Source organism: Coturnix japonica, chromosome 2 (genome assembly GCF_054131305.1).
Source record: "Coturnix japonica strain WE chromosome 2, WE-NBRP24, whole genome shotgun sequence".
NCBI lineage: Eukaryota > Metazoa > Chordata > Aves > Galliformes > Phasianidae > Coturnix > Coturnix japonica.
In genome coordinates this window covers 81,448,784-81,462,268 of record NC_140664.1, presented here as the reverse complement: position 1 = coordinate 81,462,268, position 13,485 = coordinate 81,448,784, and the positions used below count along the sequence as shown (strand labels likewise).

Below are 13,485 nucleotides of genomic sequence, written 5' to 3'. Positions count from 1 at the left end.
GCTACTTCTGCTAGGCAGCTGTCCTCTTCTTTTGCCACAGCCATCCTGGAGAATTTGTTACTACCAATGCAAAAATGTAACTAAAATTCCAAAAGATTTGCTTTTGATTTATTATTATTATTATTATTTTTAATTTTCATTTTGTAAATTTTAAATACTTTGCCCAAATTTAAATAGTACTGACCCACCTACAGAAGTGTGCACTATATTTCAGTACTGATTTAACTGCATACCCACCTGACTATTACATGTTATTCTCTCGGGATGTTGAATTGCCTGTTTCATCAGTCATAGTTAGGAGGATAGCAAGATTTATTGTCCTGAAATAGGAAAAGTATAACGTGACCTATGGGGAAAGTGTAAATCAAAGAGAAAATATGGTAATTAACTGATATAGGTGCACATTTGCCTTCATGGAGGGTAGAGAAGCTACTATATCCTGTGTGTAATGTTTTGTAGCCCTAAAGATTTCATTTGTATGTAAGCAGTATGTTATCATTTGCCTCTAGATGGCAGTTTTTGTTAAGTTTTGATGTGAGTAAATCAGTAGTCTTTCAGCATGGATTATTTAGCATAGGTACTAGCTTCATCCTACAACTTTTTTCAGTGCTTTGGATATATATTCATATATTTTTCTCCATAGTAAGAAACTGGTGTTCAGATCCTTCCCTGTTCCCCATACCTTCTGGACTTCCATTTCCAATTTTAATTGGTAGATAAAGTCAGAAATAAACCTCCTCTAGGAAACTTTAAATGCCTCCTTTAAAAAACTACTGAATTAAGTGGATCAGAAATGTCTAGATTTATTTTTAAATGTTATAATATTTAAAATCTAAAATGTTGTTTATTTGTTACAGTTACAGGAATACTTGGAAGAAATTCTAGTTTTCTCTCACTTTGAGAAAATGTTCAGCTGCTTATAAACTTGTGAAAGACAGATAAAGCATATATGGCAATCTCCAGTGTGTAACTAATGTATCCTACAGGAGGACGAGATGAAAGCGTGGGAAACAGTTGTTACTTTTGAATTGTCACATTTTTTTTTTCTAATCTAAACAAACGTTTATATTTAACAGAAAAAAAGGTGCTTAATTACGTAAGAAATATTAATATTCTTTTCAGTAAAGTAAAAACATACTTCCTCACCTGCTGCATTTTTCTGTTTTTATTAATGTTTGTCTAAATAAGTGTGTATGTCAGAAAAATATATGTAAAGTATGTTAAGAAAGGCATGGAATCCAGAATGACTGTATTTTGTTCTGTAGAGGTGAATAGAATGAAACCTGATTTTAAAGATTGCACAGTGAAGTATAAACAGGCATTTGGGCAGCAAATCTGTGCTTAAGGAGAACTGAATGTGCCCTTTAGAAGGCAAAGAAAAGCTTTACCTTCTAAAACTTCAGTGGCATTCCTTTTTAACCCACTTATTTGTGACTGTAAAATGACACCAATAATTTGAGATATACATTTTTATATGAAAATCAGTATTCAGCAATGTTTGTTTCACATGCAATAGTGAAAAAACAGTAGTATAGCTAGTAGTGCTCTTTTAATTAAACATGATACTTACATTGGTTTTTCAAAGAGGGAAGCTGGGAGATATATTTTCTAGAATCTCTTTAGCTGCAGAAGCACAATGTGAGTAAAAGATAGTTAGAATAGATAATGATTGTAGTTGCCACCTCTTCATGCAATAATATCTCATGCAAACTCCTTTGTACTTTTGTGCCCAATATAATTATCAATTCACTACAGATATCCAAAGCTGTAGTTCCTGTAATTGCTAAAATCTAGATGCTTGTCTCAGTACAGGATCCTAATGGTACCACGGACAAGCCCTTGAAGAATGATGTTTGAGATTCTAAAGATTATACTTTGAAATATAAACAGGCTTTGTGCAGTTGTACTGTGTTTAAGGAGAACAGAACTTGCCCTTTAGAGGGCAGTGAAATAAAGGAACTGCAAAATGTTTATAAAAAATATACTTAAAGATTTTCAGGGAAGTAAACATTTCTACAATATCCTTATACCATTCAGTACTCAGTTTGTGTGTTCCTTTCAGTTGTGAAACTATCTACATTACCTTTTAGTAAAGTGTTCCTTATTTTTGTAGCTTTTCCTCTGAACGAAATTTCCATATTTACAATTACCAAAAAAACACTGAGTCATCAGCACTATGGGAATCAACAGATTTGTGGCTAATATTATCTTGTTCGCTTCCCCTAACAGTCAAGAAAATTAACAAGTTGTAAAAGTAAAATTAAAATTTTAATTTTATTTGTTTTGTTTTTGTTTTGTTTTTATTTTGTTTTGTTTTGTTTCTCAGATAAGATTTCTAGGTGTTGATGGTAATGCCAAACAGGAAAAAAATAACTCCAAGTGACACAATATCTGTCATTTTGTCTTGTGAGAGTTCTCTCTTAGAAACTACTTCTGTATACTGTCCTATAGTGCAAGATTTGTTTAACTAAATTGTCTCGTACTAAAAATCAATAACCCAAGAATATGGAGCAAAAGAGGAGTTGTTTCTATTGTGTCTCTTTGCTTATACATGCAGTTTCTGTCCCTGCAAATTCTTTTTTGATCTCTCTTTCTCATCAGAATTATTTCCTGACCCTAAGGACAGAAGAAGAGATTTTTTAGAACAGCTGGGTGTATGCGAAGAAACTCTCAAGTATTCAGTGAGATAACCAGTTATTTTAGGACATGTTGGTTTCCGAAACTGTATCTTACAAATGGATGAACAGATCTCTTTCATATTTATAAATATCTAATGTGTTGGAGTAAAATGGATAAGCGCAGGCTCTTTTCAGGGCAACAAAGAGGGGGCAATGTGCACAAACTGAAACATAGGAAGTTCCACGCAAACGTGAATAAACTTATTTACTGTGAGGGTGACAGAGCTCTGGAACAGAATGCTCAGGAAAGCTGCGGAGACCCACCTGGATGCTTTCGTGTGTATCCAACTGTAGTGAACATGCATTAGCAAAGAGTTGGACTTGATAGAGGTTTCTTCCAACCTCTATGATTATGTGATACTGTGATTCTATGATTCGAAGAATGACTCTAAATAAAAAAAAATGTATTAATGAAACAATAGTCACTGTCTTGTAGGTAAGGTAACATTTCTAAATATTTGAGAGCATGAGAGTAATGTGTAGCTTTCAAGAACTTCTACTTTGCAATTCTTTATTGCTGTGCTAACAAGAAGCAATACTTTCACCAACATTCATGATAATTATACTTTGGTGCCTCTCAATATCATTGTGTTACCTGTCAGATGCCTATCACAATTAAATAAACTCTCATCCAGCAGATGAAGGAATAACAGCTTATCTCCCCCTGTTAATCAAAAATCTCTGCTAGAGTCATCAGCTGCATTTGCTACCTCTCACAGTTGTTCTTGTGATATTTGAAAACGGGCTATGTATTTTGAGGTGGAGGGAATGTCCCTCAGTAATCAGGTTTCTATCCACTTTTTAAAAGGAATTAAGTCTCATGGTAACTAAATGGAACAATTTTACATGTGAAATAAGCCAACCATTCAACTGTAAATACTGTTTCAGACTACAAAACATTTTATTTATTAAAATTAATGTACTTTTGTTTTCCAAGGAAAGTGCTCTTGAGGGTTTTGTACTTCCTAACTGTAGTCAGATCCAGCAAACTTCTTGTGTAATAATTGAATGTGCAGGTTGCTGTTCTGCACTGAAATGAGCTAGGTTCTCTATAGTAATAAGAAAAATTAATATGGAAATTAATGCTATTCAAGTAATGTGCAATATGATTCTTCCTTTGCAGTTTCTGGACAGTTTTATAGTGTTTACAGAAACTTAGCTAGTAGACAAGAGGTCAGAAGTTAGGCACAGGAGAGAGGTGAGGAGAGGACATTTTGGGAGACAGTAAGCACGGAATTGAGAAATACCCAAAATTTTCAGCTCTGAAAGATATGATACATTCACACGGTATTGTACAATTTATACTCTGAGTGACTTAGAAGTAATGCTTTCATTGCAAGAATATTCCATCTCCCAAAAGCCTGAATGAACAAAAAATGAATTAATAGGATGCTCTTGTTTTGTTTGGTTTTCTTGTCAGTGTTAATATAATCCAGGTTCGATTTATTGATTTTTCATACTTTCTTTTGTAGAGATCAAATTTTTGATTTCGTATCAGCTACAGTTCCCATTACCTAGGGCCCTTTAAGAGTCCTTTTACAGCAGAAAAAAGGAATCTGATTAGTAAGTTTTTACATTTAAGACAGACCTTAGGTATACATTGGAAATAATGTACTATTGCATTATTCCTATTAAAACTGCTCTGTTTTAGAGCATTTTCTGTTTTTATTATTGATTTATTTTATTTTTTTTTAAACTCATTACTGGGTTAGTGTGAACTCTGCCAACCAAACAGTGTATGCAGTGGTTATTCATCTTTCCATGTGTGTATGTAACAGTTAGCTAGTTGAATTTTGCATTAGGTTTGAGCATGAAGGTGCTGGCATTGTAGAGGATAGTTGTATATAATACTGTTGTATGGCACATTTTAGTTGCTAGTATACTAGGTCAAGAAGAAATTTGTTGTAGTTCCAAATAATCCTTGAAGACCACATTTCTGCTTTTAGTGATGGTGAATTTCATCAATTAGGATGTATTTAGGTGTACTGGGATTTTGCCATCCCATTTTAACACCTTTTTCAGTATGTTGTATAAGGTTTTTTTAATAAATGTGAGTGATTTCATCTTTGTTGCCTCATCCCATTTTGTATTTTGACATTGTCAGAAAAAATCTGCCTGTTATTACCTGCCATCAAAATTATTAATAAGTTACTCCCTGGCTAGAAAACCACTGCTAATAATGCTGAGATGACCTTCTAGCAAGTGCCTTTAGAAGCTGAAAAAGGGCATAGTCAATGGACTGCAACTTTTTCCAAGTTCTATAAATCTACATGTGCCCATCAGATTTGGCATAATAATCAAACTAATAAAGTTTCTAACTCTGAACATGATTCTAGTTCATTGCACTGAAATGCCTGATTCCATAAGCTACACACTAAAACTAAATCATTAAGTAGCAACTAAAATGAATTATGTTTATAAAGCTATTTCCAGGTATTATCTAATGGATGCATATCATCGTACCACATCATTTTATTTTCTCAGCAAATTGTTTCTAGGGGATATGTTCAGCAGAGTACTTACAAAATTTAATGCAATTCAGTGTAATGAAGAAATTTGCATTTGAAGCACAGTCACTTACAAATGTTATGGGACAAGCAGCATTCTATTAGAAGGCATTTCAAATGTTTCTGTACAGCAGCTGAGGAGGATATTTCCTGATGTGGCTCTATTACTGCAGCACATTTTCTCTTCATCTGTAACTACTTCTTAAAAATAGAAAAGGCTAAACGGAAACTTCAGTTACCGGAGAATACAAAGGACCTCAATTCATCTTTTGAGAGAAGTAATGAGCAGAAGGCAGCAGTTAGTCATCCACTGAAGCTTTCCAGTGGAGAGACTCTGATAATTTGATTGCTCATTTTGAAATAGAAGTTCTCCCTGTCCCCGGATGGTTTTTCTTTTTCTTGGCAGCTCTCATTGGTAGTTTGTTTCATGAAGGAAAGGTAATGAATAATGGCTTGTAAAATTCTCTTTGTCAGACTCTCTTCTCCCATCCTCCTTCTCCTGTTGTTTCTTCATGATTTTTAATGGAAAGGGGCCAAATAGTCTTCTGAACAATAGTCTGAGAAATGAGGGCCTATATAGGATCTGTTTATAGTGTCTGTTATAAGGTATTCCTATGCTAAACCACAACAACAACCAACCAAACAAACAAAACACTGGAACTTCCCTGTTTTCATTTTTGTAATCTCGAGCTTCAGTTGTCTCTTTCCTTTGCATGCATGCACATGAACTTCTTTATTCTTAATGGCATGAGTGTAGGACCAAGTGTCCTACACTCCATACCATAGGACCATACCATATTTCCTACCATATTACCAAGTGTCAGGTCCTGCATTTTGGTCACAGGAACCCCAGGCAACCCTACAGGCTTGGGGAGGTGTGGCTGGAAAGCTGCCTGATGGAAAGGGACCTTGGTGTGCTGTTGGACAGTCGGCTGAATATGAGCCAGCAGTGTGCCCAGATGGCCAAGAAGGCCAATGGCATCCTGGCTTTTACCAGGAATGGTGTGATGATCAGGACTAGGGAAGTTATCCTGCCCCTGTTCTCGGCATTAGTGAGGCCTCACCTTGAGTACTGTGCTCAGTTTTGGACACCACAGTACAAAAAAGATGTGGAGATACTGGAGCAGGTCCAGAGAAGGGCAACGAGGCTAGCAAAGGGCTTGGAAAATCAGCCCTATGAGGAGAGGCTGAGGAAGCTGGGGCTGTTTAGTCTGGGGAAAAGGAGGCTGAGACCTTATTGCTCTCTTCCAGTATCTGAAAGGAGCTTATAGTGACAGCGGGGCAGGTCTCTTCTCACTGGTGACAGGTGACAGGATGAGAGGAAATGGCGTCAAGTTGTGCCAAGGTAAGATTAGGTTGGAGGTCAGGAAGAACTTCTTTGCAGAAAGGGTAGTTAAATACTGGAATAGGCTCCCAAGGGAGTGGGTTGAGTCACCATCCCCGGATGTGTTTAAGAGCCGTTTGGATGTGGTGCTCGGAGATATGATTTAGCAGAGGGTTGTTATAGTTAGGGTACTATGGTTAGGCTGTGGTTGGACTTGATGATTTTTGAGGTCTTTTCCAATCTTGGTAATTCTATGATTCTATGATTCTTCATCTTGTTTTCTCTGATATATCTCATGCTGCTTTACGTCCTTGGGCCTTCTAGCAATGATGTAACATTTTCCCACTCTATATCTCTGCTGAAGTTACTTTTACTACTACTTGAAAATGGTGTTCACTAATGTTTGGAAATACATTTAAAAAATCATCTGATCTTTCTAGTTCACTGAGGCACAAGAAATGACAAATCTTACTATGTGTCTCAGAGAAAAAGTGGTCTTTTTTGAAGTGGAGCTGAACAGAGAGCTAGGAGATGCAATCTGCATTAGTATACAATGCTGTGTGGGGAAGGCTATTACCACTTCCATGATAACAGCCATCTATCTACAGCTATTTCCTGATGTCTTGCTGACTAGATATACCTTTGTTCACCATTTGGATTTTAAGCTGCCTCCTTATGAACATTAAATGGTTAATTATTGTAAGTAACAACTAATATTTTAACAGCATACACATAAGAAGGGCAGACATAGGACCACTATTCCATACTTTGTTCTCTTGTCTGCCAAAATTCCCCATTTTCAAATTCAACATTTGAAGGCAGGCAAAAACATTTTCTTTTTTCAGCACACACCCAGATGCCTGCAGATTTGCTTTCAGTGCACCTTCAAAGATGATTCCTTCTCAGCCAACAGCAGAGGAATCTTCTAACCTGAAAATCTCTTGTACCTTAGCATTGATACTGTGAGAAAGGGGCAGTTTTGCCAATTCTGCTTGCTTTCACTTCTAAAACAGTATTCCCCAGAAGCTGAAGACCTAAGGTAGTAGTTTAATATATAAAGAAGAAAGTAATATGTTTTATTTTTCACAATTTTAATAATTTTCAATTCAAAAATTTTCAATTATCTAAGATAATATTTGTTATAGTAACACAAGGGTTGCCAACATGGGCCAACATTCTTGATGTTAAGATTGTTGTTTCAGATTTTTGGTCATTTTATTTGTAAACTACTGTACAGAGTAGCTCCATGAAGAATCTGGTGAACAAAAATACATATTATTAGGACGGAAAAAAAAAAAAAAAAAGTAATATTACTGTTAATCCTTCAGAAGTTTGTGTGTTTATTTTATATTAAGTTTTGGGCAACATATAAGTTCTCTCTCTCTTAATTTTTACTCTCAGATGTTAAAAAAAAAAAAAAAAAAAGAAAAAAAAAAAGATTAAGAGCTTTCAATTATGTTTCAGATTTTACAAAGATATAAATTAATAATCAACATCACAAATTGCCCGATAAGATAGTTTTGAGATGAACTCTGGTTACTGGCAGACCCTCTATTTTCTCACTCTAAGTGTTACTATCTCTAAAAGCCAGTGGCTATTAATAATACATATTAGTTGTTTAATTTGCATCATTCCGATGGTTATATATACAAGATAATTTAATAAAACAAAAGACTTCATTACATCTTTTTGATGCTTAGCTTATTTAAAGTAATTAACATAACTTTTAAACTGAAATTGAAACATTGTGAATTTTTTAATACTCATAGTCTATCAAGGAAAATGATCCAAATTTATTTGCTATATTGGAAGTAATTTGGCTAAAATTACTGTTTTAAAACTGCTACCAGTGTTAGAATCTAGAATGTGTATGTACTTCAGGCAGATATATTAGGCTTCAATGTCAGAACTGTTTTAAAAACACTTCCTCTTTGAAAAGCTGATTAAGGATGTTTATCTAGAAATGGGTAAACAAATGAGGAAAAACAGTAAAGCAATAATGTCTGAAAGCTCAACAAATGCATTTAAGACATGTGAAATTAGAAAATAATGTACATAGGCTGAAATTCTCCATTCTATATTGCAAATCATAATCTTAGAGGATTAACAGATCTATTACTCAGATAACAGACCTATAGTTTCTGGAGCCTTAAGAGTCAATGAATGTAAAATAATTTCAAGTGGCACTACAAAATAATTTTCTGTAGTTTTGACAAAATCAGTTGGGAGAAAAAAATTACATAATAGGAAATGAGTTGAAAATGTAGGTACTAAGAAAAATTCTACTTAGGTATATCATTTCAGTTTACACTGGGCATTAGCAATTAATTTGAATGTCTTGTATAGCAGTTAGAGTTTTCTAGGTTCATGCTGAAAGAGATGGATATCTAATAAGTTACGAGAAAAAACTACAGAGAAGCTCTATCTTTCATCAACTCCCACAGAGCTACTATGTCTGCTTTAAAAGTAATGCCTCCTAGTTTATTACATTGACTCATGACATCAGAGGCAAATGGTGGTATGGTAGTGGAGATTGAACCTTCACACCAATATGCCATTTTGTTGCTGTGCAACATATGGCAGCAGAGGGCAGTCTGGCAAAACTGTGTCTGACATAGAAGTGTGTATGAAGCAAAGGGGTGGAACTGAATTCCTCCAGTTGGAGAAACGGGACCCACTGACATTCATCAATGCTTGCTGCATGTTGATGAAGACCAAACAGTGGAGATTAGCTCAGTGAAATTTCAGCAGCTCAGACAACATTTTCCCAACAATGGCACCATCATAACAGCTGTGAAACAGTGGGCTACCTCCCCCAGAGCAGTCTCCCATTTTTCCCTGGCAAAATTGCATAACTAATGGTGCTGACTGTGTTGAGAAACACTGTTTTGTTGCTGAGAGTTTACTCTATCAAATAGTATTATTGTCCTGTTTGTATCTCTTGATAGTTTTCTTGGAAATAAGTAGAAGGCATTAGTTTCAGAGAAACCTATGTATTTCAACTTTATTTTCATTTTGAGAACCTGCTTCTACAATTTATGAATCCTTAAAGAGCAAAGAGGGGAAATATGCTTTAGAAATTTAAGTTATTTGGTATATTAGAGGATCAACCTATCATGCAAGATATGTTACAACAAGTTAAAAATGGTTTGGTCCTTGTGAATTTCATCATCTCAGGAGAATTATAAATCAGAGGCAAGAATCTATAAATGTAACCTATGGAGGAATATAGACTCCACGGAAGTATGCTTGATCAGCTTATTTGGCACTGTGGTTTAGGTAGAGTGACATTACATAATTTGTGATGACTTTGTTCTGACATCTTCCCATCACAAAGGATTGATAGACCAAAGTCACAGAAATGTCATTGGTGATAAATTCAAGCTAAGCTTTAATCTTTCTCACTTGATGTAACATCAAAGAGGAATAACACAGCCTGCAAGATACTTTAGACAACTTATTAGAGCAAAAAGATCCACAACTGACAGTTTGAGTGAAAATTGTATTGATTATTTAAGGTACATTTTCTTTCTGAGTTTGTAGGGATTTCACAGATAAGGGTTCCAACTAACCAAAATCTCAAGAAAAGCAAACCCCCTGTATTTCTGTAGTTAACATATGTCTTATCTCTCAAGCAGATTTAATCTAGTTGTTAAAAGGGCATTGAAAAAGTGATATGTTTGAGTGATAAAAATATAGTTATTATTGAGGACAATGCTGCTGACTTCTTTTTTTCTTAAAATGGATCTGTGTATTTAGTCCTTAAATGCTTCAGGTATTTGCTTTAAGTGCCAGAAAGGAAGTTGACATTGTCCTTTGATCCCTCCATAGATAAAAACAGGTAAGACTGAGAAGTGAATAACTTAATAACTGGTTCCAATTTCTTTTCAGTGAATTTCTAATGAAATGTAATTCTCAGAGTTTATACTCTCCATTCCACACTAAATTTCTAAACTTGCTTTTCAAAAGCAGGAGGGTTGAGATCACAATCTGTGGGTATGCTCATGACCCGTTTTTACCACCAATGTACGTTTTAATTGTCTACATTGGTTCTTTCCAATGACAAATATGATAACACATTCAGTTAATGACTAAGTTCTTAATTTCAAACAAGTAGAGAAGCTAACAGTCAGATGGTGAAAAAACTCATAAAACAACTGCTAATTTTCAAAAGCTGATCTCTCACTATATATATATATATACAAACCATAAAGTGCTCAAGAAGAATAGATTTTTTATTTTTTGTTTTTTATTATATGGACTCAATCCTTGATCTTTCTTTTCTAAGGAAAAGTCCACAATCTTTCACTTTATTATTATTATTATTATTATTATTATTATTATTATTATTATTATTATTATTATTATTATTATTATTTTGCTGGTATAAATACTCATCCAATAGAAAGAATTGATATTTTATCATTTCACACAGAAGTCACAAAAGGCCTTTACTTGCTATTAACTTTTGGCCATTTCTAAATTGGAGTGGATTTGAACTCATGACCTCAAACTGAAAGACTCCAAATCCAATTACTAGACCTGTGATTCATGCGATTATCTTTAATATATATTTTTTTCCACTGTGGAAGTTCTCCTGCTAAGCTAACCTATATTTCATTGCAAAACAAAACAAAACAAACACAAACAAACAAACAAAAGACCCCACAAGTTTTAACATTCTCAAAACAGTTTTATTTCACTAACACGGTTGCAATTACTTACTTTTTCAAAAGCTAGTCTTTGCCAGATTGTTTTCATTGTATTTTTTAATTCATGCTGGAAGTGTCATATTTTTTTTCAAACAAAGAAAGTGTTATTTTCAGAGGCATATTGTAATTTAAAGCAGAAGTCTTCAATGCTTCTCTGATTTATTCTTCAGTTAAATCATAGCAAGTTTGTCTGAATTGGAAAGCAAACAAAAACACTATCTCATAATTTTTTATTTTTTTTAATAATTTCTTGTTGTTGATAAAGTAATAAATAATGAAATATAGCATGGCTGATATACTGAACAACAGTTCCTTTTCAAGCAATGTCTTATCCATTTATGTAAAAAATAATATCTGGCCTGAAAGGTTATTGACATTTCAGCAGAAGGAATACATTTTCAGTCAATGGCTACCAGCATGTCCTTTTAACTTTTTTTAGACATTTCATCAAAGGCAGTGTACTTAACCTTATAGCCATGGATAAAAGTTGCCATTGTCAACTGACAGAATAAGTTTGTGTTCTAATTGCTGTCATTCAGTCGTATGGTGGTCTTTTAACATTTCTTTCTGCACTGAAGGTGTATCTGAACTCTTTACTGTCACTCCAGAGAGAATTCTGCCCCCACCTCTCTATGCAAATACCCACTAGTAGTGTTTAAGAAATGTAACTTGTGCACTGAAGCTTAAGCAATATGTTAGTCAAAAGAGAAACAAGAAGAATGATTATGTCACTTGAAAAGTATAGTGCCAGTATAAGATACCTGTGAGCTTTAAATAGCAAGGAAGTAATGGGAAATGTGTATTATTTTTCTGTTCTTGTGAGAGGAGAAGAAAAGGAAAAATTTCTAGTGTTTGGTGATAGTTTATCATCATCTTTATAAATTAAAAAGGATATTTTCCTATTCTGCATGATTGCTTTCTGCAAAGATTCACTGAGGTTAAAAAGAAAAAAAGAAAAAAAAAAAACAACAAAAAAACCCCACATGCATCTGAATGAGTAGATATTTATCAAAGAATAAATATATTCAGGAAGAAATCAAAATATCTTCACACAGCTGCTACAGGTTAGTCTACAGCTATAAATATTTATGTAATGCAAATAAATATTACAAGTTATTTTTTGTTGTTGTTTTCTTTTTCTTTTTTTTCTAAAGGTGATGCTAAATATGTTTAATTTTACTGTATAATAACATTTTTAATTTGGAATACTCTCTTTGCAAGTAAAAACAAACTGCTTATTTCTTTTAATATATTGTGGAGACCTGTATTGGTAATTTCCTTTACTGTTCAAGGGCCTCTTGTTTATTGTTCTGATATAAAAGACCAGTATCTTGGGCCAGAATGTCTTACTGTAGAGAATTCATTTTTTCCATTTTTTTTCCATATGACTTACAAAATTAATAAATATATATACATATATATTTTCATGATAAAACAAGTAAGAGTTGCCTGTGAATGCTTTTTAACTGCTTGAAAGTATTGTTAGGCAGCTTTTGTTGGCTCTTAGGCATTTTTTCTTCAACAATGAAGTATGCAACTGCCAATAAATGGTTTTGATCAGAATAATAAATGTAATAGCCAGTGACATAGTCTCATTCTTCTTTTCAATCTGTGCCATTTAAGTACTACGGTTGTACTTGGTACATCCTGCCTTTAGCTCACTACACAGCCTCTCTGAGTTGGTCAGATTTCCCCTGTGTCAATTCTGTTTATCTTCTTACTCTCATGATTATAATCTCCTATAACCTGACCTATTCAAAGATTGCACATCCTCACTTGTAATTAATCTCTTCTTTAAGTAAATAGCGTTTTCGTTCAGCCTCTGCTTTCTACAGTTTCAGTAATTTCAGTAATTTCTTTTCATACCCTAGCATATTTCATAACTTATTACAAATATATACAAATTATAACAAATAATAATTATTTGAATGTGGATATCTCATGTTTCTCCCCTCCCTAGACTTACTTTTCCTGGGCTGAAACTCTGCGTAGTCACAGCAGTTGCCTCATTACCTCATCCACTCTGGCAGTTGCTGTTTTCTCTTTTTTTTTTTTTTTTTGGTCTACTGTGGATCTTCAGTTCCCATAGAAACCTTTTGTGCAAGATAGTTCAATGTGATATTTTAGGCCCTTTTCGTCTGGGGAATGGAGAGGTACCCCCAGGCTGAAAGACTGCCTGGTCTCCAGCTTGAGGATAAGGGAGAAGTGTGCCAAACTTGCAGATTCACAGGATCAGCTGGGTGAGTCCAGAGTAACCAAGAATC

The 13,485-nt window shown here is 34.3% G+C and overlaps 1 long non-coding RNA gene across 1 annotated transcript; it reads right to left on the bottom strand.

The window, feature by feature from the left end:
* Positions 1-250: 250 nt before the first annotated feature.
* Positions 251-13,262, bottom strand: LOC116653040 (uncharacterized). Its single transcript, XR_004306433.2, has 4 exons — positions 13,188-13,262; positions 2,943-3,066; positions 1,571-1,623; positions 251-320 (listed from the first exon to the last, which is right to left on the bottom strand). It is a non-coding gene; the product is annotated as an uncharacterized LOC116653040 (long non-coding RNA).
* Positions 13,263-13,485: the final 223 nt, after the last annotated feature.